We start from the raw sequence: 22873 nt of genomic DNA, 5'->3' as shown, positions 1-22873 counted from the left end.
TTCTCTACAGGTATCCAAGGACCTTTACAGGGCCGAGTGGGGAACTACAGTAAAAACAACTGACTTCACATCCATTTACCAGCCTTGTGAAAGCAGGCATCTTCCCTTCCTCTTGGCTTTGGATTGAGAGCCTCATGGATCTGCAGCAAAGTGTTCTTCGCTCAGCTAAGCAGTTGTTAAATGAGCTGCCGTCTAGCCAAACACAGCAAGTGAGCTCCCTGGCCTATGTATTGGGAGAGTGGATCTAAAAGAACCAAGTCTCTCAAATTCAGTGTAAATGCACACACACACACACACACACACACACACACACACACACACACACGCACAGTATTATCATTTGGATAGAAATTTAGCAACAGACCTACAGCTCCGGGCTTGGGCCTTCTCAGTGTCTACTATTCATGGTTCCAAATATGTGCTAGGGAAGTCCACTTGGTGAACCTGGATGAGTCATATCCTTTATATAAGGACTAGGTTTAAGCCACATTGTGGCATTTGTGGTACGACTTTTTCTGTGTAAGCTGTAGGTTGTTCTTCCCTGAAGAATCCTAGATATGCTTCCCCTAAACCCGTTCATGGCACAGTCTGTTAGTGTCAGGGAAGGAGCTTGAAGAGCCGATGCTCCATCGGAGTTTGAGGAAAAGGCTATTCATGATAGAGCAGTACTATACAGTAAGATCCTTGCCTTACCTCCCTGTTTTATTTCCCTACAGCATATTTTGTTCCAGAAATGTAATAGTTTGTTTCTGGGTACCCTCCTGCTCAATGTATGAACCTGCTCAAGGTTCAAAAGGGAAGTCTATTTTGGACATTGATCTAGGAATAAATCTCCTATCAAATATGAACTGGAAGAGTTAAGATTAGGGTTAGGGAACCACTTCTGTGTCAGCTGACTGGCCAATGGGCTGGGACACTGAGATGGAGATTCTTCCGGTCTGTCTAGATCTTTTCAGAACAATAGTTCCTGTCTATCCCAGGACTGTCAGGTTGCTGAAGTCCTCTCTTTCCACCGCAGGCTCATCTCCGATGGTCACCAGAATGTGGTGCTGGTGTGAAACTTCACCTGCTGTTCTAAGTCTTCAGAACATCACTGGGGTCAGAACTATTTGCCTGAATGTTGCCGGTCCCTCTGTGGAGGTTGAACTCTGCTGTTCTCTTCTTCCAACAGACCTCTGATTCTAGTCCTAAGAAGCCACCTGACTTGACCCCTGCCTGAAAATGTCTACTTCAGGGTCCTATCCACCAAATATGGACAAGGACTTGGACAAAACTTTTTCAGAACCCAGAGATAGTGGTTGCTGGTTGGTTTCCTGTTGAGTCAGTTTGGCCACTGACAATTTCATATCTGGTTTACCTCCTCTTCTTGAGCATTCTACTCTTGGAAGTCATTAGCCTCTTGGAGCTAAGTCCTTGTTAACACTGGTCTGGAAGGATCTTCTCTTGGTAAGGATTCTGAGGCTTGTGCTGGGGACACAGCATCTCTTTGCTGGAGCTATGGTGGTGATGAAGGCTAGGGAAGCTGTGATTATTTAAATTAGTCTTGAGATATAGCAGCTGATGATAGGTCCTGAGTTCCAATGTGGAGAGAACCAAGGAAGGAGAGAGAGAAGAGGCAGACCCAATCCCAGTATGAGCACCATCGTACTCTGGGAAACTGAGTTGTGAGTGGGAGCATATGGGTGCGCCCAGGGCTTGGAATAAGTGATTTCTAAAGGTTTGCTCCTCTCCTTCCTTTTTGTTATATTTCTGAACTCTATGCAGGCTGTGGACTTTTTTCCTTTATTGGCCCTGAACAATGGCACAATGTTCACAAATAGGCTGTATGGTTTTCTGGAGCTAGAACTCAAGGGATTCCACATTCCTTTTGAATTTAATGTCACTGCTCGGATTTACTCTAGATTTGATAAAAATTTTTAAAACATACCTGTGTTGTGGTTGGGATCTAAAAGGTTTACCCAAACGCTCATTGTTTTGAAGGCTTTGTTGTCAGCTTATGTGGTTTGGGGGGAATTGATCAGATTAATAATTTGATGGCATTAGTGGGAGGTAATGGAAATTTCAGAGTGAGGCCTAACTGAAGGGAGTGGGATCACGATCTTTGAGACTATACCTTGTCTCTAGCACCTTCCTCTCTGACTTTCTCATCTTCTCTGCTTCCTGGTTGCCATAAGGTAAACAGCTCTCCCCCACCTTGCCTTTCCACTGTGATGTTTCTGCCTTGCCATAGGCTTAAAAGTAGTTTAGCCAGCTGACCATGGACTAAAACCTCTGAAACTATAAGCCCAGATGAGACTTTCCTTCTGTAAGGAGTTATCCCAGGTATTTGTCACAGTGATGGAAAGCTAACACAATCCAGGTCCATTTTGATTAGTTGGATGTGAAATTAGCTTTTGTTTAGCTTCCAGTCCCTCTATGAGGAAGCTGAGCAGAGCCCAGGGGCTGCCTCTCAAAGGAAGCTGAATCTGTCTTGTTCATTTTTTTTTTTTTTGAGATGGGGTCTCACTATGTAGTTGAGACTGACCTAGAACTCACTATGTAGCCCAGTCTGGTCTCAAACTCACAGCTATCCTCCTGCATCAGCCTCCCGTGTTGGGATTACAGGTGTGCGCCACCACACCCAGCTAGGAAGCCGAATCTGAATCAACAGTTCTTCAGCATGGTTCTGAACATTATTCCTGGAAGCCCAGACTCTCTAGTTCTCCTAACAGTTAAACCAGCTTACTGTGGATCCTCTCTACAAGCAAGAAGCTGACGCCAGCTTTGGCTGCACATTCCTGTGATTGAGATCTTCAGAAAGTCTTACATGTAGCGGTAACTCCTGGTTGTGACCCATAAGGACACTTCCTATGGAAATTCTGTGGACCACTCTTTGCTGATCTCTTATGGATTTCCAGGGTTGGTCATTTTACCTAGGTGATCACGGGCATGAAAAAAAGGGGTTCTGATGCCTTTCTATTTAAGTTTCCTGTGATTTAAAAAAAACATAAGTATTTTCACTTTGTCGCCAAACATTGGACCGGTAGGCCATTTTTCCGGTATCAGTGCATGTATGATGGCCTTTTCTTCACAAGGGTCTGGTGTTTCCTCATCTCGTATGTTCATTCCAGAGCACTTTCCCCAGCTGCCCTGGCCGTAAGGAGCCATGAGACTGGGTGCCAGGTCCACCCGGGAGCCTTCCTTCCTACCTCCTCCTGCTCCTCCCTCATGGGGCTCTGAGGGGTTCCTGGACCATGTGACAGACAAGCACTTTGAGAAGGACCCTCTGGGGCCCTGGGCTCCAACTCAAAGTGGAGGAAGATGCATGAGTGACATCATTCTGCTGGGTGGCAACAGCCTTGAAAAATTGCTTCCCAGGGAAAGACAACTTAGATTGCTTCAAACACTGGAGCAAGTCACACTCATTTGCTAAACCTCCCAAATATAAATGTTAACTTATTTTAATCTAAGTATTGATTAAACCCAAGTAATCCCTTTCTTATGTGCCCATACTCTAAAATCTGTGACATTTACAAACCTATCATAGAATCACATATCCCAGGGCTTGCTTGGTTCTCAGTCCTACACCTCACTGGCAGGTCCAGGCCCTGGGCCAGACTAGTTCATACTAAAGAGCTCTAGTTCAATATGCGAAGTGACAGTATGTGTCTTCCTGTTCAGCAAAGGCATGGGTGTGCACACCTGTAATTCTAGCACCGAGGGAGGCTGAGGCAGGAGTATCTCAACTTGTAGTCCCACCTGGGGAATTCAATGAGAACCTGTCTCAAAATATAAAAAGGCATGGGGTATAGCTCAGGACCAAGGCCTTGGGTTCAATTCATCGTACTGAAAAATAAAATCTCCCTGTCTGTTCAGCACACATTTTTCAGGAATTTACTGTTTGTGAAGCCCTCTGTGGAGTACCAGTGACACAGGGCGAAGAAGACATGGCCCTCGCCTGTCATTGTCAGTCAGGCTAAAAGCAGCGTCGACACACCATTTTGATGTGATGCAGTAATTTCAATGGAGCTGAGTCTTCCACGTCCCCCTGGGCCTCATTCCTGGCCTTGTGAGCTCCCTGGAACTCTAGTTCCTCTTTAAATCTAGTGCAGGAGCCAAGCAGGGCCACGCCACACGTCAAGTGCCTGACTTTGCCAGTGCCAACAAAGCACACGCCCTCGCCTCACCAGTGAGCCCTGGTGAGGGGGATTCACCTGGCTGCAGCTCATTACTTGGGCCTTCCTTTGAGCCCATAGTTCTTTGCCTATCCCAGCAGGGGTGTTTCATACCAAGGTAGCCTGCTCAGACTGCTTAATCTGGCCCAGCTGCACCTTTCTTGGCCTTGTCACAGCATACCACGGTTAGGAGCGGACTCAAAGCTGTACATTGTCGCTAGCAAGAAGGTATTCTCTGAGCTGTATGTGCATCATGCTGACTTTTCACCAGTGGGAATCTTTGCAGGCAACACATTCATGCTCTCAAGGTCCTGTGTCTTCTTGCTGCAGGGAATAACGAAATATTTATAACTGTGACAACCTTTGCTCATGTCTCTCTCAGACTTCAGTAGTCAGAGTTAGAAAAATACAAGCTCCACAGGAGGGAGATTTGGCAGGAATCCAACGGGAACCTAACCTGGGTGCCTTCTAGCGGGCACCACCGGGCACATCCTGCTTTGCTGCCCACTTGTCCTGTCTCCTGCTTTCTCGATCCATCGCTCCACTGGGCATAGCTCAGCCCACCCTCAGTCTTGGCACTCATGGTCTGAGTGCAGGGTTTTTCTCTGGTGCTCTTTCTTCTACGGCAGTCCCAGCAGAAGGCCCTGGGCTCTCAGTCCTCCGTTTAGATGCTAGACCCTAGCTTTTTTGATACCAGGTCCCTCCCTCCTCTCCTTTCCACAGCTGGCGACGTCAACCCACAGCTGGCCACATCAAGGTACGTCTCCGAGGAAGACGTTTCTCTCTCAGCTCAGCTTTGTGAATCAGCCCATTCTGGCAGTAAGCCTCTTCCACGCATTCATGTTGCTGCTTCTCCCGCCATCCACCTAATATGAAGGTATTTTATCCATATCCTTCCAATCGCTCATTCTCCCAGGAGGGGAAATCCTGCTTTTCAGAGTTCCTGGAGCTTATCCTGTCACAGTCCCTCTGAGCTCTTTCTCAGACATAGTCTCAAGGCTTGGGGCCTGGAATGCTCTGGTTTGGTGCTTTCGTGGTGGACCTACCAGGCTTCTTCCTTGCACATTGATTCTAGAGCTCAGCACTGTGTAATGGGTTAGTACTTTGTGAACTGGACACAGTCCTTGCTCTCAAGGTCTCACAGTCTGGTGAAAGGAGAGAGACAGACGCGTGCTTTCAGCCTGGAGGTCCAGGCGCTGCCCTGGGAGATACTGAGCAGGCCCCCGGCGTGGGGATGCCTAGCCTCTGAGGCCCCTACACGTTTGCTGAGCACGCCTCTTGGTTTTTCTCGGCTCCCAGAGGGAAGCCTGGGGCCCAGCAAGGCCCTCCATTCAAGAGACTTGCTCGAGCAGACTAGGTGAATGGCAAAATCACAAGGTTAGAGATGTTTTCTGGACCAGCATTGTCAAGTGGTCTTGAGAGGGCCCGGCACGAAGGTGTTGCACCACCCAGATGAGGTTGTATGAGGCCATCACAAGCAGGAAATTATTGTCGAAGCACTGACAACTTTTTTTCCTCTTTCTTTTTTTGACCATTCTCTCTGGGGAAGGCTGGAAGGGGTAGAAGGCAGAAGAGTCTTCCAGACTTTGCTTCCTGGAAATAGTGAGGGCTCTGGGCATAAGCAGGATGCTGGGGTACGGAGAACACAAGCTGTTTTTGTTTCCCCAGAGTGAGTGGCTTGGTCTCCAGTCAGTTCTTACCCGGGAGCTCAGCCTAGACGACGGGGGGCTCTGATATCACTGATGCAGGACTTGTCGGGGGTCGTTATCTTCCCATCTCACACTCTCCATTGACCTGAGCTTGAACGCTTGCCCTGGTACTTCTTTCTGTGGAGTCTTGAGCAAGCTATTTCATCTCTCTGGCTGCAGCTCTCTCCCCGGTGCAGTGCAGACACTGGCAGTGGCTCACTGGTGTGGTTTTTGTGAGGATGAGGAGGTATCTCGGAGAGCCTGGCCCACACATGCTGGCTCCGCCTCCCTCTTTAGTCCCCCTCCCCCTCTCCTGCCTCCCTGTCCTTAGCTCCTCTGGCCTCAAGGACCCCGGGGGGGGGGTTTTACCACCCAGGGCTTGGGCACGCTACACCCTCCCTCCACAGCAGGCAGCCTCCAGGCTGGCCCTCCTCCTGCATCTGATTATTCTTTGCCTGATCTGTGCTGCCTCCACCCAAGTTGGAGGAGGACAGGGATATTTCTACTTTTTTCAGGCTGTATCCCCGTCACCTCTCACAGTGGCTGGAGAGCCCTAGGCACTGAGTATTTGCTTAGTAAAATCCACTGGTTTGGGTACCAAAGAGGAGGAGTAGAAAGCACGACGAAATGACCTCAAGACCAGGCACAGCCTCTGCCAGAGGCAGGCAGCTTTCCACCCACAGGCTGCCAGTTCTGTGTGCAGCCATGGGGGCTGCTGCTATCCCTGTGCATGGCAGGGAAGATGCCGCCTGGCCGACAGGGGGTGCATGGAGGTTCTCTCTGAGGTTCCTGGGTAGCAAGGATGGAGGGAAGACAAAGTACAAAGAAATGAATGTTTTCAACCTTCATTCCAAGGATGGGGAGAGAAGGAAGCATCCACAGCCACCTCTCCCCAGCTTGCTGCTTTGACCCAACTCCCTGCTCACCCTGGCCCCACAAATCCAACTTTTGTTCTGCAGCCAAATTTTACCCATTTGGTTCCTCACCAATTCAGGTAACCAAGAGAGACTTATCTGGAGCCGAGTAGTAGGTAATGGTACGAAATAGTCCTGACACCAACAAACTTAAAGACAAGTTGAAGACAGTCATCAAGGAGATGATAAGCAGGATAATTATAAAATTATGTGGCAAATGCAGTGAAAGAAATCAGAGTAGGAGGTGTGAAGTAGGGGGAGGCACCCGGGGTCATCAGATACAGCAGTGGGAAGGTTTCACTGAGAAAGGGAGATTTGGGCAGGAGAGAAGAGCCGGAAGGAAGCCAGATGTGACCCTGGGCACGGAAAGTGCAGTGGCTGGGTGCTGAGTGCTGGGTGCTGGATGCAGGGTCTCAGCATATGGCTACGAGGAGGCCAAGCATTGTGACAAGCTGGAAACCTACGGGAGTGGCACGGTGACCTTCTGGCTCATCGTGGGAGTGTGCTGAGACCCCACAAGTAGAAAGGGCAGGACCTATTGCAGAGGTAGAGGACATGGAAATGGGTGGAGAGTTCGAGAGAGCTCCAGGAACTCAGTAGCCATAAAACTTGGGCTTTCCTGAGTGCCTAGATGCCAAGAACCCTCGAGAGAACCCATGGGACTAACAGTTACCCTGGGCGTGAGGGGCACAGTGCACAGGTCCTTGGGTGTGAGCAGTGAGTCCAGGGTGCAGAGACTGGGCAGAAGTCGTGGGGTGTGCAGGCTTCTCACACTGCCAGATATGAACCATGAGATCCTCAGATCAATTCAGTGGGCTACAGCCAGTTAAAAAATGAAACACTGGAATAAATATAAATAGGAGTCACACGTCCTAAGGGGATTTTTTCCCTATTCTTTTTCTTGGGCACAGGGATCCTCCTGCTCTTCTCAGCTACAGGTGACATCGTGGACTCTGCTGGGTATGAAGAACATCGTTCCTTTTGGTCCTTCCCTCTCCTCCCGCTTCGTGCATCCTTTCCCCCTCTGTATCTTGCCCAGTTCCCAGTCTTATCCTCCTCTCCTAGGACATGTGGCTTAAAGCTGGTTGTTTGTAGCCTAGGACCCTTAAGTACCCAGGAGCAAGGCCTTCATTCTGCCCCTGCCCTGCACGGGCAGGCCTGGCCAGTGCAGCCTTGGCCCAGCCCTCCTTTCTGGGCCCCCACAAGGGGATGGAGTCAAGGGAGGAAGGAAGGAAACTATGATCTAGGGGTCTGGGGTAGGTTTCTCCTTCCCTTTCTCCCTCTCCTCCACCCACCCACCCACTGAGCACCTCTGATGTGCCCAGGTGGGCACTGGAATATAGTGATGACTAAAGCTTGTTCTTTGCTCCCAAGTTGCCTACACCTGGTGGTAGAGAGATGAACAAAAAAAAGTCTTTTTCCAGAGGAGCATTTTAAAGCTTTGATGCTAGTCCCAGCAAGAGCATCAGACCTTTGCTCTAAGGCAGGCCTGAGTATTGGTAGATTTGAAAAGTCTCTGGGTGATTTAATGTACAGGCCCAGTTGTAAGCGTCTGATGTAGGTAATACTATGCCGTGCATGGCTGAAGGCCCAGCCCAGGGTTCCAGAGTCCTGCTCTCCATGACTTGATTTTTATTTGTAACAGGCATAGTTATACCTTAAGGAGTTGGAAGAATTCAGTGAAAATAGGGGATTGAGAGGCCAGGTGGGGATGGCCATCCCTTCCAGGCCAAGGGAGCAGCTCATGCAAAGGCCAGGTGGCAGAGGTGGGTGCAACTGGAGGCCAAAGGTGAGGGAGACTGGGAGAGAAGTCCCAGGGGGCACACCATGGTGGGACTGAAAGCTCTTGGGGATGAAGGGTGCAGTGGGGGCAGCTGTGCTGTGACAGCCTCTCCCACCCCAACCTTGCAGCTGGCAGGCAACAGCAGAACCTTGTCTCGGGTAGAGCAGGAGCTGAGCTGGGAAAAGGCCAGGTGCTAAGTGCCAGCAGCACCACACAGACATCGCCAACCTGGAGAGTGTGAACAGCACAGAGATACCGCAGCACCAGGAGGACTGAGGCATGGATCAGCCTCTTCTTCAGAGTGCGCGTTTCCGGCCTGAGCTGGTCCATTGGCTCTACCTTCACCACCCCAGTGAGGAGCAAGCTGTCTTCCAGGAGGGCATCTGTGCCACCCTGGATTCTTCACTGTTCGTTGTCCCAGTCTGGGGCTGCCTCCTGCACAGCACATGGGCCCTTCACTTGCTGTTATGGTGTGTTTAGATTTGTGTTCTGGGCCTCATCTCTCCAGGGTTGCTTTTGAGAGCATGTGTATATACATGTGTGCGTGTGTGTGTAGGGCTCTATTTTTCAAGAATACCGGGCTGTTACTCTTTCGCTACCATACTTCTCTGTGGTCCTGGTTTCTATTTTCTCTGCCCCACCCGCCCATTCCCAAGACCTCATTAGAGAAATTGCAAATCAGAATGCAGAGCAGAACACTCCACCATGTCTCCCCCTTCTGCCAGCTGACTTGGATGAGGAAGAAAAAGGGAAAGACAGGTTAGGAGATCGATTTGCATGGTTTATTGTCTCACTGTGGGTGGGAGAGAATGGAACATTTATCCTGTAGGACAGTGGTGCCAAACCTATGGCATGCGTGTTGTTTTTAAGACAAAAAATGTTAATGTGTGAATTGTTTTTTTGTAAACTAAAACGTCAGCATTCAGGTTTCATTACCGAGTTGGCACTGTAAATAAGTGGGTTTTGGATTGCAGTCTGGGTACCTGTCTCTAAAAGGTTTGCCATCACTGCTCTAGGAGATCCCCAGCTTCCTGACAAGGAAGCTTTGCGGTGGGACCAACTCCTGTGAGCATCTTTACAGAAAGTCTGCCATCGGTACTAACGGACGGGGATAGCTGTGGGGACGAGCCACCCTATCCCTGTCCTTTACGTGGCCCATCTCTGCCCCTGGCAGCCATGTTACTTATGCTTGTTGGTGCTGGAGTCACATAGGGGGGTGTATGGCCCCGACAGCAATGATCTGACAAAGTGCCAGTTCCTGGTTTTCTTTCTTAGCCAAAGCTCAGCCCAACTATATAATACCCTTCTTCCCCAAACAGGAGCAGAGGCTGGCCTGCTGTATGCCCAAGTCACAGCCATACCCTGCTTGTCACAGGATCTTAAACATAGCCTCTGGTGGTCTAGGTTTGAACTATGGGTTCCCAAGGGAGTCAGGAGATTTCCGGGGGTGGTGAGTAGGCCTGGGTCAGGGAGTCCCTGAAAAGGAAGGGCTCTGTACAGGGGCCTTACCCTGCTTTCTGCATTGTCCTACAACTCCAGAAGACAAGTCCTGAGCCCATTCACTTCAATTCTTCAGGCCCATTGCTGGTACATGGCACCAGATCACCACCCTCCTCTGAGATACTACCACTATAATCTGTTCCATGTGGAGTGAGCTTTAAAAAATAAATTGGATCACTTCCCTTCAACATACTCCGTAGGTCCCCATAGCACTTAGGATGCCATTTTTTCTTTATAGCCACCCAGGCCCTGCCTGATCTGTTTGGCCTCATCTCAACCCACTATATGTGGACTTCTTTTTGCTCTCTCAGACCATGGAGTTCCTCCCAACACTTGGACGTTTGTTCTCACTCTGCCTGGGCTATGCTGGCTCCTTCTCACAATGCCTTTAAGAGCAAAACCCCAGCTTGTTTTGTCTGATGTCTATTTTAAGGGTGTATAATAGTGCTGACTACACAACAGGTGCTCACTACTGTATTTATTGGGTCGGGGATTTAGCTCAGTGGTGCTGCTGCCTGCCTGGCAAGCACCAAGTCCCGAGTTTGATCCCCGGTACCAAAAAAGAAAAAAAAAAGTAATCACTACTGTATATACTTACTGAATAAACGTAGGAAGGAAGAAACAAGCCTATTCTTTCTTGAGCTAGGCTTTCCCAGATGCAACCTGGCAGCTTCTAGTATCTGCAGAGGATCGTGGGCAGCCCTCACCCAATGCCCCATAGCTTGAGGTATTTCTGCTTTACAGACCCTGCTGTAGGGCACAGAATCTCCTTGGAGTCATCTCTGGAGTGGACAGCTCTTCCAAAGAAAGGTACCCATCTGCTCTACCTTTGCTTTTCCGGAAACTTGGCTTGTTTTATCTTCGGCTTACCTAGCATTAGCCCTGGTTCCCTTCTACTTCCCCGGCCACTGTCGGTGACCAGACTTTGCTGCCCCCAAGCTGAAGCCCAGGGTGAGGATTGTTTTTCAGATGGGCCCAGAGGGGAAGGTGACTTGCTAAAGGAATAGAACCCCAGGTGCATCCTGGCATTTCCTCTGGGGGTATGAGGTGGGCGCTGCCTCTTCATATAAGGTGTTTGCCATTCATCTAGTGAAGGGGGTGGTTTTTCACTCAAAAATCACCCCCTGATCTTACTGCCATGTATTGTTTTTTTAATTCTTCATTCTGATATAGGGAAATTTTATGTCATCTGCTTTGTAGAGTTGGTTCTCTGCATGTTATGGAATACCAGTGGTACAGGGAAATGGCACAGGTTTCCAAGGCCAGCAGACCTGTGATTGAATCTCATTTTCATACTTAGTATAGCATGAGTTTGGGCAATTCAGAATCTCATTTAGCCTCCTTCATCTCTGAGATGAGATTAATAATATCTACTTTTCAGGATTATAGTGAGAATTTAAAAGACAATGTAGGCCAGATGGTTAGCTCAAGACTGACACATACCAGGTGCTTAACACAGAGCATTTTAGGAAATCAGTTTAGAAAGGGAAAATGTTAGGGAAATATTAGGCAAATTAGAGAGTTTGGGAGGCCCTATCTGAATGTGATGATATGATGCCCAGTTCTACAGTGTTAGCTCCATCCAGAACTCTAGAACTGATACCTTAGGTGGCGCCCCATGCTCACATCTTTCTCAAACTTCCATTACTTGGCTTTACAGATGCACACCCTGCAAATGAGACCGGCCTGGCAGTGGGCAGCCGGCCCTACTTTGGGACCTGGCTCAGCCCAGCCTCAGGCAGGGACTGAAGGTAGCAGCTGGGGGAGGCTGATACCTTACCTGAGCCCTGCCAGGAGCAGTGCCTGTGGGGATGGGCTTGCCCTGCCTCCTGCCTGCCATGTCTGTAATGAACCAGGCTTGTCTCTTCTCTCTGGCTCTACCCTATTATCCTTAATTCCGGCGGCTTCCTAGAGCCACTGTGGCAGACACTATCCGTGGAAATCACAAGTGAGCTTGACTCCAAACAAGGATTTTCTTATTTCCCATAACCTGCCATTTATTAAGTGCTAACTAAACCATTTACACACATGGTTTCATGTAATCCTGACCTTAGGTACCATTATTATCCCCACTGGACAGATAAAGGAATTGAGAATTAAGCACAAGTTGTAAGGCCATGTGTCACTATAAGAAGAGATCTCAACTCCTACTCTCCTTAGTGTTTCTCCTCCCGTCGCTGCTCTGATACATCTAGCTCATTCATTTTTCCAACCTGTTATTTAGTCTGCCTATAAAATTGTGGTTTTGAGATCCAGAACCTCAGGCTATGGTCTCCCTGTTCTTTGCCTCTAGCTGAGGTCCTTATTGGTGCAGAAACCTTCATGCGATGTGAAGAAAGAATGACGTGGTTATCAGCTCTGAAGTAGTCATAGCCACTACACTGACCTGGCCAACCTCCAGAGAGTAACTAAGGAAAACAAGGCGAATTTGAAGGACCTCACCCATGAGACAGAGGCCTGGATTGGCCTCTACATTGGTGCAAACTCTGGGATTCTGACGTGGTCCAGTGATTTGGGTGACCACATACCCTCCTGGTTGGAGAAGCGCAAGTTCAGCAGAGGACTGTGTGCAGGGCTCCGCACCTATTCACACGTGGTTTATACAGTGGTTTGCTCTTTTTGACAACCTTTCTTCTGCTTTTTTGGTGAGTGAGAGTCCACTCCTGCTGGGGCTCAGCTCCTGGAGACTAAAATAAGATGGGAAGTGGGTTTATTTGGAAGCAGGATACTCTTAGGATAGACTAAAGGAAGGCTTTAAGGATAACTGAATTCTGGAGCAGACTTCTGGGATCTTTGTACTATAAACTTATGAGGAAGTTATTTTAATTCTGAGGACCTTAAAAGACTGGACCAGACAACATCCAATCTTAGGTCATTAGCAACTAGCAACAGCAACTAGTTACTGGACAATGAAATGAGTAAGAGCCTGGGCTTTAGATTGGACAGACTTTAATGCTTTCTAGAAATAAGTGACCAGTGTCTCTGAACCTCCTTTCCTTATTTGGGAATATATTTGTCAAAGGATTGATGATATGCACCTCATAGGAAGGTCTGGAGGCTGAATAAGAGAATGAATGTAAAGGGCCTTGCAGAGACCTGGCACAGATTAAGCACCCAACAAATACCAGTTATTATCATTGTTTCGGTCACTACAAATGTGTTGTAACCAGAGGCACGCTGACTTACCCCTGATCTGGGGTATCACATGCCTCCTCAGCAGCAGGTTTCACCCTGGCCTGCCCTTTGCTTCCTCTCCTCTCTCCCTGTCCCTCTCCTGCCCGCTCCAGCTCCCCTTCCACCTTTTTACCCCTCTGTCCTCCCCCTTCCTTTCTCTCTCCTTATAGCTTTACTGAGATATAATCCATACAGCTTAAAAGTCACCCTTCTAACGTGTACAGTCCAGGGTTTTTTAGAACGCACCCACCCATCACCACTGTCTGAAGTTAGGGCATTTTTATTACCCTTAAAATAAATTCCTTACCCACTAGCAGTGACTCCATAGGTTCCCCCTGGTGACCACTGATCTACTTGTTATCCCTGTGGTTTTGTCTATTCTTGGCTGTTTCTTTTTGTGTTTTGGGTTTGATGAGAATTTTGATCAGAATCCCTTGAAGAGATTCTGTGAGGATTGAAGATGTGAAACTACATACCACGGTGACTGGCACACAGCGCACATGAACTGTTCTCTCCTGAGTCTGGTTGTTGCAATGGGAGGCTGACCTCTTGTACTTTGAGTTCGCATAGGCTGACAGCCTGTCAGGTTTGACAGACCTTGTCCTCACACTGCCTGCACTGCCTTGCAGACTCTTCACTGGAGATCAGAAGTCAGCGGCAATGCCTCCAACTCCTTTACCTCCTCCAAAGTCACTCCTTCCTCAGAAGTTACTGTGTGGACCACTGCCACACTAAGTATAGGTGCTTTGAACCTGTTCTTGCCTGGATCTGGGGGTCTTCAGGGCCCAAGGGAGCAGAGAGGTGGCCTGTATGGAGAAGCCTAGGGTAGGGACCATGCAACCCTCCACAAGGGACAGTAAGTAGCCAGCAATGAAGTGAGCCAAGTGAATGGCAATCAAGGGCCACTCAGGCAGACAAAACTCTTTGTTCCACACATTGCTGGGTCAGCCCACGGTAGGGGAAGGAGGATTTGTTCACTATCAGCCTCCCTTCTCCTTGGACTGTGACTCTGAGCTTGCAGCTCCAGTGCCAAGGCACTGAGGAGAGGGTGTGCAGTGTCTCCGGTGACATGACGAGGGCCTCACCTGGGTGACAGGAAGCAAAGACGGCTGAGCAGTGCTCCTGGGAAAAAGGCAGCAGAATGGCCTTTGAGGTTGAGCATCCAGAGAGGGAAGCACAAGAGTTACCTGTCGAAGTCCCTTCTAACTACAGCCTCCTCTGGGGGAAGAGAAGACAAGGGATAAGTTGCAGGGACTTCGTGTAGGGACATGGCTGTGAATGACAAATGATAGCATCCTGATAGCATTTTAAATTCCTGAACCGTCTTTATAGCTATCACCTCAATTTGCTTCCCAAGAGTTCTGAAGTTAACTAGGATAATTGAGAGCAAAATCACAGGTCTCCTGGCCTCCTTACAGATTCCTAATCAGACAAAGACATTACTGCCTTTATTGAGGACATTGAGAAGTTAGACTTGATGGAGGTTGATAGTTTTGCTAATTCATTTATTTTTAAAATGTGGATGTAATTCGTGCTATGTAATCAGGACTGGGATGTAAAGAAAAGGGCCTGTTCTGAAGGAGCTCACAGCCAGCTAGGGAGAGGTGGGTACTTCCTGTAGTCACAGGCATGGAGAAGGGAGTGTAACCACATGGCTGTTCCAAGCCCACTGGCTACCGGGGCTGCCTAACAGGTTTGGGAGCCCCTCCTTGCACATTCCTGTCTTCCCCAGAGAGACTCCGGCAGGCGTGGAAGCAGCACACGGATATTACACAAGGAGTTTGGTGCACTGTGCCACTCTAGCCTGCTTTGGGACCTTGGCAGAGCTTCTGGGCACAGAAGGCTCCACAGAGGTTGTCTCTCTTGTAATAGGGACCAGCACTGGCTCCACGGGGTGCTTCGCAGGTCCTGGTTTCTGCAGCAGTCAGTGAGCCTGGAGTCCACAGAGCTCTGACCTCCACCTTCTACCTCTGCAACCCCAAAGGATGGCCTCACCAAGCCCTCCAACAAACCACACATCCCCACAGGCTTTCTCAGTTTCTGAGGAAGGGCCCAGGACTCCACCGGTCACTGCCCCGAGTACATCTGTCGACTTCACGCTCTGGACACTGGCTTCCACCGGCACTGCATTTTGGGGCAGCCCTTCTGTTCCCCAGGAAATGGTCAAGACTCTGGCCACCACTGTGAGCCCTACTGCAGACCCCGCACCTCAGGGGGACACTGTTATCTAGGGCAGGCTCCTGACCTGCAGGAGGTAGGTGTGGGCCCCTCGCTGGGCCCCACCCGTGATACCTCTGCTACTCCTGGGTTAGCAGTGCCCCCTGCACCCTCCACACCCAGGTGGTTCCACAGCTTTGAGCTCTGGGAACCAAAGGAAGAGCTTCAGAGGCCTCCATCTCAGGGAACCCAGCTGAGCTCCAGAGAAGAGCTATACAGTCCATGTCCACAGTCAGGAGACAGACCACTCTCAAGCACCACTGCAAGCCACCCAAGAAATACAAGAGACTGTCGCTAGCGGCTGGTCACTCCAGCTAGGGGTGCAGTTCCTCTCTTGGGCTTTGGTGGAAGTTCAGGCCACTCTGTAGGGGATTCTGTCTGGCCAGAGCCAGTTCATTAGTCTATCCTCCTCTGGGATGGAGATAGGGCTGGGACAGGTAGATCTGGGGGAGATACATCAGTTCATTTTACTTTTAAGGGTAGAAGGCTGACAGCCAAGAATTGGAATGTTGAATCTACTACTTACTGTGTGGCCTTAGGCAAGTTTCATAACCTCTCTGAATCTTATCCCTCTCATCTTTAAACTGAAGAAAATGTCAGCATTATAAGGTACCTCTCAGTTCCTGGATCTGCAGATAATAAATGGTAGTTAATACTATATTAATCTCAATTTACAACTAACTTATTCAGTGTCTTACCTTTTTATACCTGTTCTTACCTTTCTAAATAGATGGGGCTACCCTCATTCTTACTTTATTTTACATGCTTGTGAATGATTATGATCATGAATTATCAGGATGCACATTCTCAAATGACAGGGGCATTTTTTCTTTTTCTCCCATACCTAGAATAGTGTTTTGAACAACGGTAGATGATTTAATTTTTTTCTGAGTATCTGTTTCAAACAAGACACGGAACTATGGATATCAAGACGAGCAGGACTTGTTTCCTGTTTTAAAAAGAGGGCATCTAACAGGAACAGACCCCAACAACTAGGACAGCTTGGTATACGCTGCACGGAATATAAGCCAAGAGCACAGGCAGGAAAATTATTTATTCATTCTGCCTAGAAGATGGTAACTGGACAGAAAGTTTGATGCAGTGTTTCACTTGCAAGAAACATTAAGGAAGTTCTTTCTTACAGAGGAAATAGCATTGGTCAAGACAAATGGGCACCAGAGTGTGGCTTGTTTGGGATCGGTCTGATGTAGCTGGGGTCTAGGTCACATTGGTGAAATGGATGGACTGGGGCCAAATTCTGAAGGACTCGACTGTGTAGTCAGCGGAGCCACCAGAGGGTTTTAGCAAGTGAGCAAAATGCTCAGATCTGTCGTTTCTAGAAACAAGGTGGTCATAACGACATGGGACAGTGCTTGCATTAGGATGTGAAAAAAACCATGAATCAACATTATACATTGAAGGAATCACAATAACATTGCAAGGAAACATCAAGCAATGGTTAGAAAAAAGATTAGAAGGAAATCTGTGAAAACGTTAACAATGGTTATAGTCAGGGAAGGAGAAAATAGGTGTACCCCGGCTTTATGTTTTTGAATTTTACATATTTGCTCATTAATTGAAAAAATGTACAATGCTTTGGGTGGGGAATGAGGATATGTGCAGAAGCTGCTGAGCAGGAGAGAAGAGACAGGAAAAATGTGGGGAAGATTTTTGCACAGCCTGGCTGAGAGGAACCAAGGCCTCCTGGGTTAGTGGTGTGATGAGGGATATGAGGGAACTGACTCTGTATGGTCCACAAGTGACACAAATGAAATGCCAGTACCAATGCATTTCTTTAAAAATGCTCAACTTTGTTTGTTAAATCACAGAAATACAAATTCAAAAGGTGCATTAAACATTTATTTAAAAATGTTTTTCACCTACTAGCTTGGCAAAGATTTGAAAGGGTGGTGATGCTAAGGATGTGGAAAAAACAGAGATCCCCAACACAGTAGCTATGTAAACTAGGGCTGCCATTCAAGCAAAACAGTTTTGAAACAAGCATGTCTTTTCCCACAGATTCTCTACACTTAAGAGATTAAGAAAACGAGTTCAAGGCAAATACCCTCCACACAGCGTTGTTTGTTGTGGCCTTATTACAGTGAAAAATTAGAATCAATCTAATATCTATTGAAAGCAGACTGGCTAATAAGTTGTCACACATTCAATGAAATGCTATGGAACATTTAAAGAGAATAAAGCAGACCTTTATGCATTCAAATTTAAAAATCTAATGTGTGAAGGAGATTCTATAACAAACTGTTTAATATTGGTTGCCCCTGGGTTGGGGAAAGGATACTTTTGAGTAACCACTTTATACTAAATATACCACACAATAGCATGGCTTTGAAAAAGAAAAGGAGATAAGACGAATGGAGGGCACCTGGGTCACTCCCTGCAGGGCCTCAGTCCGTGGCCAGCTGTACAGAGGGACAGGCTGTTTCCGGGGAGGCAACTGAGCTTGGTTTAGAGTACTACCTGTCTCCAGAGCTGCTAAAGGTCACTGGGTGCCATGATGGGGGCTCTATGTAGCTGGCAGAAAACATAAGGACACCAGGCCTTGTGGGGTATGGACTACTGAAAGAAAATATGCAGTACTGAGGACAGACCTTATAATATTGTTCAAGCTCCACAAATCCTGATACTGGAGTACCTTTTGAAAGGTGATGGTCCGGGTACAGGGGCCTGTAGAGGGTGTGTCAGGGATTGGCAGGAAATGACCTGCTCACACAGGGTAGCTTCTGCCAGACCACCTTACTCCTGGCTGTATTTGCAATAACTCCATTATTTTTCTCTCCTATAGCTAAGGCTAACAGAGACTGACACTGATACAAGAGATACAGCTACTACCACTACCACCACTACCACCACTGCCGTGACTAAGGTCCAACATTTAAGCTCATCACACCCAGTGTCTAAAGAAAAAACATCAGGGTATCAATCAGGTTGTTTACTGAGTTCCTACCCTAACAGCAGTTGAATCTAATAGGTCCTTAGCCAAGGGCCTGCTTATAAAAGACAGCATGAAATGTGGGCAAGAAGAATAGGAATGAGAAGCAGATTTTAGTTTAAACCCTGGGACTACTGGGATAGCTTGGAGATAAGTTTCCTTATTTCTTAGTCTCTATTTTCTCATTTTTGAAAGGGGCCATTAAAAACTACCTTGCTTAGGGCTGGGGATTTAGCTCAGCAGTTCGGTGGCCTGCCTTGCAAGCGCAAGGACCCAAGTTCAATCCCCAGTACCAAAAACAAACAAACAAACAAAACAAAACAAAAAAAACTACCTTGCTTACAACACAGGGTTGAGAGTTAATGATAATTATGCAAAGGTCCATCATAAACCAGAACATGTACACAGATATATCACAGTCCTACTATGAGGCTGTAGTTCCTGTGGTGATTATGCTTGGCTCAGAGCTGAAGGCTGAATTTATTTATAGGCTCAGAGAACTTCTTTGGGATTTTCTGGGGCAGAGAGCCCAAGGAGAGGTGTATATTTCAGTATACTAGATCATCTCTTAAGAGATTTAAAATGGAGAAAAATGCAGAAAAGATGGAAATAACGTCCTGGTGGCTGTGGGAGGACAGCCAGCATTACTCCCAAACATGAGTTTTCCTTTTCTGCCACTAATTGGATGGTCCTAATTATAGCTAAGCAGACTCCTCCTCAGTAATCTCCCTCTTTGTGAAATTCTCAATCCCTGCATGGCCTCTATAGTATTCAATGGGTTCTCCTAACTGCTAAGTGCTTGAAGTTCCAAGTGACGATAGGTAATTTCCACTTGAGCCAGGTAGCACTTTCTTTTTCAGAGTACTCTTTTAGAATCCTGAAGGCAGATTTTACTATTTCAACTCTCACGAATCCAGAAGAGGCGAAAGAACAATTTTTAAGAGAGGTAAGACTTCTGCTTCTTCAAATCTTGATCAGATGACTTGCCTATGCCTATGCAAGGCAATATATCAAAAACAGTAACATTAAGGAAAAAGCTTTGGAAAATTAGTTTATGTTGTTCTGCCATCACTTTGGCTCACAGTGACAAGTTGGTTATGTCAGGATATTTTCAGATCTTTTTCTAGCCTCTCCAACATCTTCCTAAGGTCTTTTTTTTTCTTTTTTCAGTTAAGACAGGACAGTTAGAAGGACTTGACTTTGGCTTTCCACTTATTCTTTTCATGGCCTGGACAAGTAATTTAGTCTGAGTCTCAGTTTCCTCATGAAATAGGAATGACGATGATACATAATTCATATGGCCACTGTTATGACTGAATTTTGGATTCCATATCAAGGTCTAGCAAACTGGCACAGTTGGTACTCAATAAACATTAGCTATTATTATTACTACCAACATTACTACTATGGTGTTCTGAATTTAATTTGTTCTAGGCCCATTTTTCTCCATGTACTTTGAAAAAGAGATGGAAATAACTGCAGAGCACTGACAGGACTTCGGTAGCTGAACGTGACGGCAGCCGAGGGGCCTGAGTCTCAGTATTGTGGGATAGGAGACTGTTTCTAACCACTGAGAGAAAAGCCTCAAACTGATTATTATTATTTTTTAGTATTGGGGATTGAACTTGAGACCTTGCATTCACAAGGCAGGTGGCAGCACCACGGGGCTAAATCCTGGCCCTCGAAATGATTATTGAACAGTTCTGAACCATATCAGACAATAATCATTTGATGTTAGAGCTAGAGAGTACCCTATAGGTCATTGAGCCAACATAATTTTACACATAAGGAGACAAATTAGCATTTATCTAGTAGCTTATTGCAGTTTATTCACAGAGCCAAAGGAACAGCATCCAGGTAATTCATTCTAGAATGTCACAAGATCAATTTTCTAGAAAGATGGTGTGTGTGGACTCAGATGCAAAATTGCCCAGGCTGGACTCTCCTGCCTCAGCCTCCCAGAACACTGGGATTATAAACATGTGTCATTATGCACGGCTCTGTAAGCACACTTTAGGTAGTGTCCTCAATGAAATTTTGGACACCAAACCAGAAGCCATCTACCTTCTATTCTAAATGAGCCAAAGGGTAAACTGGTAAAATGGAAAATTTCATTTTTTAGTCAACTTTGTTGGACTGTTATCTAGTCCACAGGTGGGATGACCATGTTAAAGGACAGAATTTGTACCTCACAAATTTAAAGAATGGAGTTGGGCTGGGCATTGTAGCACAGGCCTGTAATCCCAGCTATTTGCAAGGTTGAAGTAGGAAGATCAGGAGTTTGAGGCCAACCTGGGCAGCTTAGAGAGACTTTGTCAAACAAAACAGAAAAGGGTTGGGAGTATAGCTCAGTGGTAGAGTGCTTGCCTAGCATGCACAAAGTGTTGGGTTCCACTGCAAGCATTGTAAAATAAAATAGAAAATAAAAAGGAACTGTAAGGACCAAGTATATGTGTTGAAGGTTAGGTGTACATTACTAGTTTAGGTAGCATTTAAAATTTCAAGTAGAAGACAAGGAAATACCCTATAGCCAACACTTCCCAGTCTCAGGTATAGAGACAAAAAACACTGTAAAAGACATAGTGCTCAAGAACTGGAATTAGACTAGTGGTTCTTAACCCTGGCTTAAGTTAGAATCCTCTAGAGATATTTAAGGAAAAATAGCAAACAACACCCTGCCCCCAACAACAACAAAAAGCCTGGCCTCTGTCCTTAGAGACTTTCTACTTAATTGTTCAGTGGTGGAGTCTAGGAACCATCCCTACTTTTCTGGTTTATAATCCCCAGGGATTCTGATGAACCATCAAGACCGAGAACCACTGATTTGGTCATTTGTTTTTATTTCCTTTTGTCTTTTTTTTTTTCCCCTAACAAAACTGATTTAGGCACTTTCCCATTGTGTAGGTGGCTAATGACAAAAGACAGACATCTGGAAGGAGGCTAAGAAAAAGGGCATGCGTGGACCTAAAGGGCAGGGATGGAACTAAGGGGTCCACATGTGAATAACTGAGAGCTAAGAGGAGCACGGGGTCATAAAATAGCATCAGCAGTTTGTTTTACTTTTTGTGGTGCTGGGGATTGATCTCAAGGTCTTACACTTTACCATTGAGCTGCACCATCGGCCTTTTTTCTCTCTTTTTGATGTTTCAGATCCAAGAAGTCTTAAAGCTTATAGTAGGTCCTGAGCAATTCAGACTGAAATGGGTTGGTTTTGATGTGAATGAAAAGTAGCACCCATCTACTGATTTGCAATTTCCCTTTTACTCAATCTTCAATAAGTTTTGGTTAATACCTAAAAGAACAGGATTAGACATAACTTTGAGATATGCCAGAAGGCACAGACCTACAACTGGCACCAAAGCAAACTACATGTGAAACTTGCATTCTTGGATTTTATGAAACCGATAAGCAGAAGATGGCAGTATGTGGGAGCAAAAACTTTCAGAGTGACAAGGACAAAAGCCCGAACCAAACAACAAAATTCTGAAAATAAACCCCAGAAATCTGTCTAGGGAATATAAGAGAGCACAGTAGTGGTTTAGAAAGGTAAATGGGGCCTCATTTTCAGCGTTGGGGACTGCACCATGGGCTTCACATATGCTAGGCAAGTGCTCTACTACTGAGCTGTACCTGCAGGCCCACAACAAATATGTGTTAATGCTAACTACTTGCCCTATTTCAAAGTAATATTTTTACCTGTAAATTCAATAATTTTAAGGCTTGTTGTTCTTAATATTACAATATATCAGAGTAATATTCTTCCATACATCTTTTTTTCTGTGTCCTAAGCACCCAGATACATACTAGTAGTAACATGTCAAATACAGTAGCAACTTTAGTCTGAAATGTTTAAAGTTAAAGTTTATTTGTATTCTTTGTAGGAATATCAATAAAAGACCTCAAATGTATCTATATCTGTACATGTACAAGAACCATCAAAAATTATTCACAGAACAAAAATAAATCTTCTTTAGAACAAACCCAGGTAATGTAATGCAGATATGGATCTCACATATGGAACAATCTAAGTGCTACTTAGCACAAAAATATGGCTTTAAAAATAAAATAAAATATTGGGATTTCTTATTCTAAGGTGTATTTCTCTTTCTTGAAATAAAAAATAAATTATTTAGAGTTACATTGTAAAATAGTCATGTGTATTAACATACTCTTATTAAGGCCCTGGAGATGAAAAACAAAATAAATTTAGAAGGTAAATTCCTCACAGGTGTGATCCAGGTAAATGGGACCCTATCAGCTTGAGTTGATTTTGATATAACCAAGAAAGGTCAAAGCACCAGTCAAAATTTAACCTTTACTGTTTAGCTGTTTTGAAGTATTGTGGTCATCAAGTCAATATTTAACCTATTGGGTGAACTGTGAATTGAAACTTTTTCCCTTGGAAGTTTGGAAATGAGAAACTCCCAAACAGGATGGTTGTACATGAATATATATACCGCTCTACAAAATATGGAAACTTCTGTGGAAATCCT

General features: G+C 46.2%; 2 long non-coding RNA genes across 2 annotated transcripts; one reads left to right on the top strand and one right to left on the bottom strand.

Annotated features, from left to right (window-relative positions):
- The first annotated feature begins 8971 nt into the window (after nt 1-8971).
- On the top strand, nt 8972-18298 carry LOC104866354. The gene is made up of 4 exons (XR_004516640.1): nt 8972-9009; nt 10784-10849; nt 12333-12684; nt 18234-18298. It is a non-coding gene; the product is annotated as an uncharacterized LOC104866354 (long non-coding RNA).
- LOC104866355 lies at nt 12629-16053 on the bottom strand. Its single transcript, XR_781431.2, has 3 exons — nt 15957-16053; nt 14299-14431; nt 12629-12726 (listed from the first exon to the last, which is right to left on the bottom strand). It is a non-coding gene; the product is annotated as an uncharacterized LOC104866355 (long non-coding RNA).
- Nucleotides 18299-22873: the final 4575 nt, after the last annotated feature.

The sequence above is a fragment of the Fukomys damarensis genome, unplaced genomic scaffold (genome assembly GCF_012274545.1).
Source record: "Fukomys damarensis isolate Sample0158 unplaced genomic scaffold, DMR_v1.0_HiC HiC_scaffold_11, whole genome shotgun sequence".
NCBI lineage: Eukaryota > Metazoa > Chordata > Mammalia > Rodentia > Bathyergidae > Fukomys > Fukomys damarensis.
Note: the sequence above shows the minus strand (reverse complement) of the source record. Positions and strands in the feature narration are given on the sequence as shown.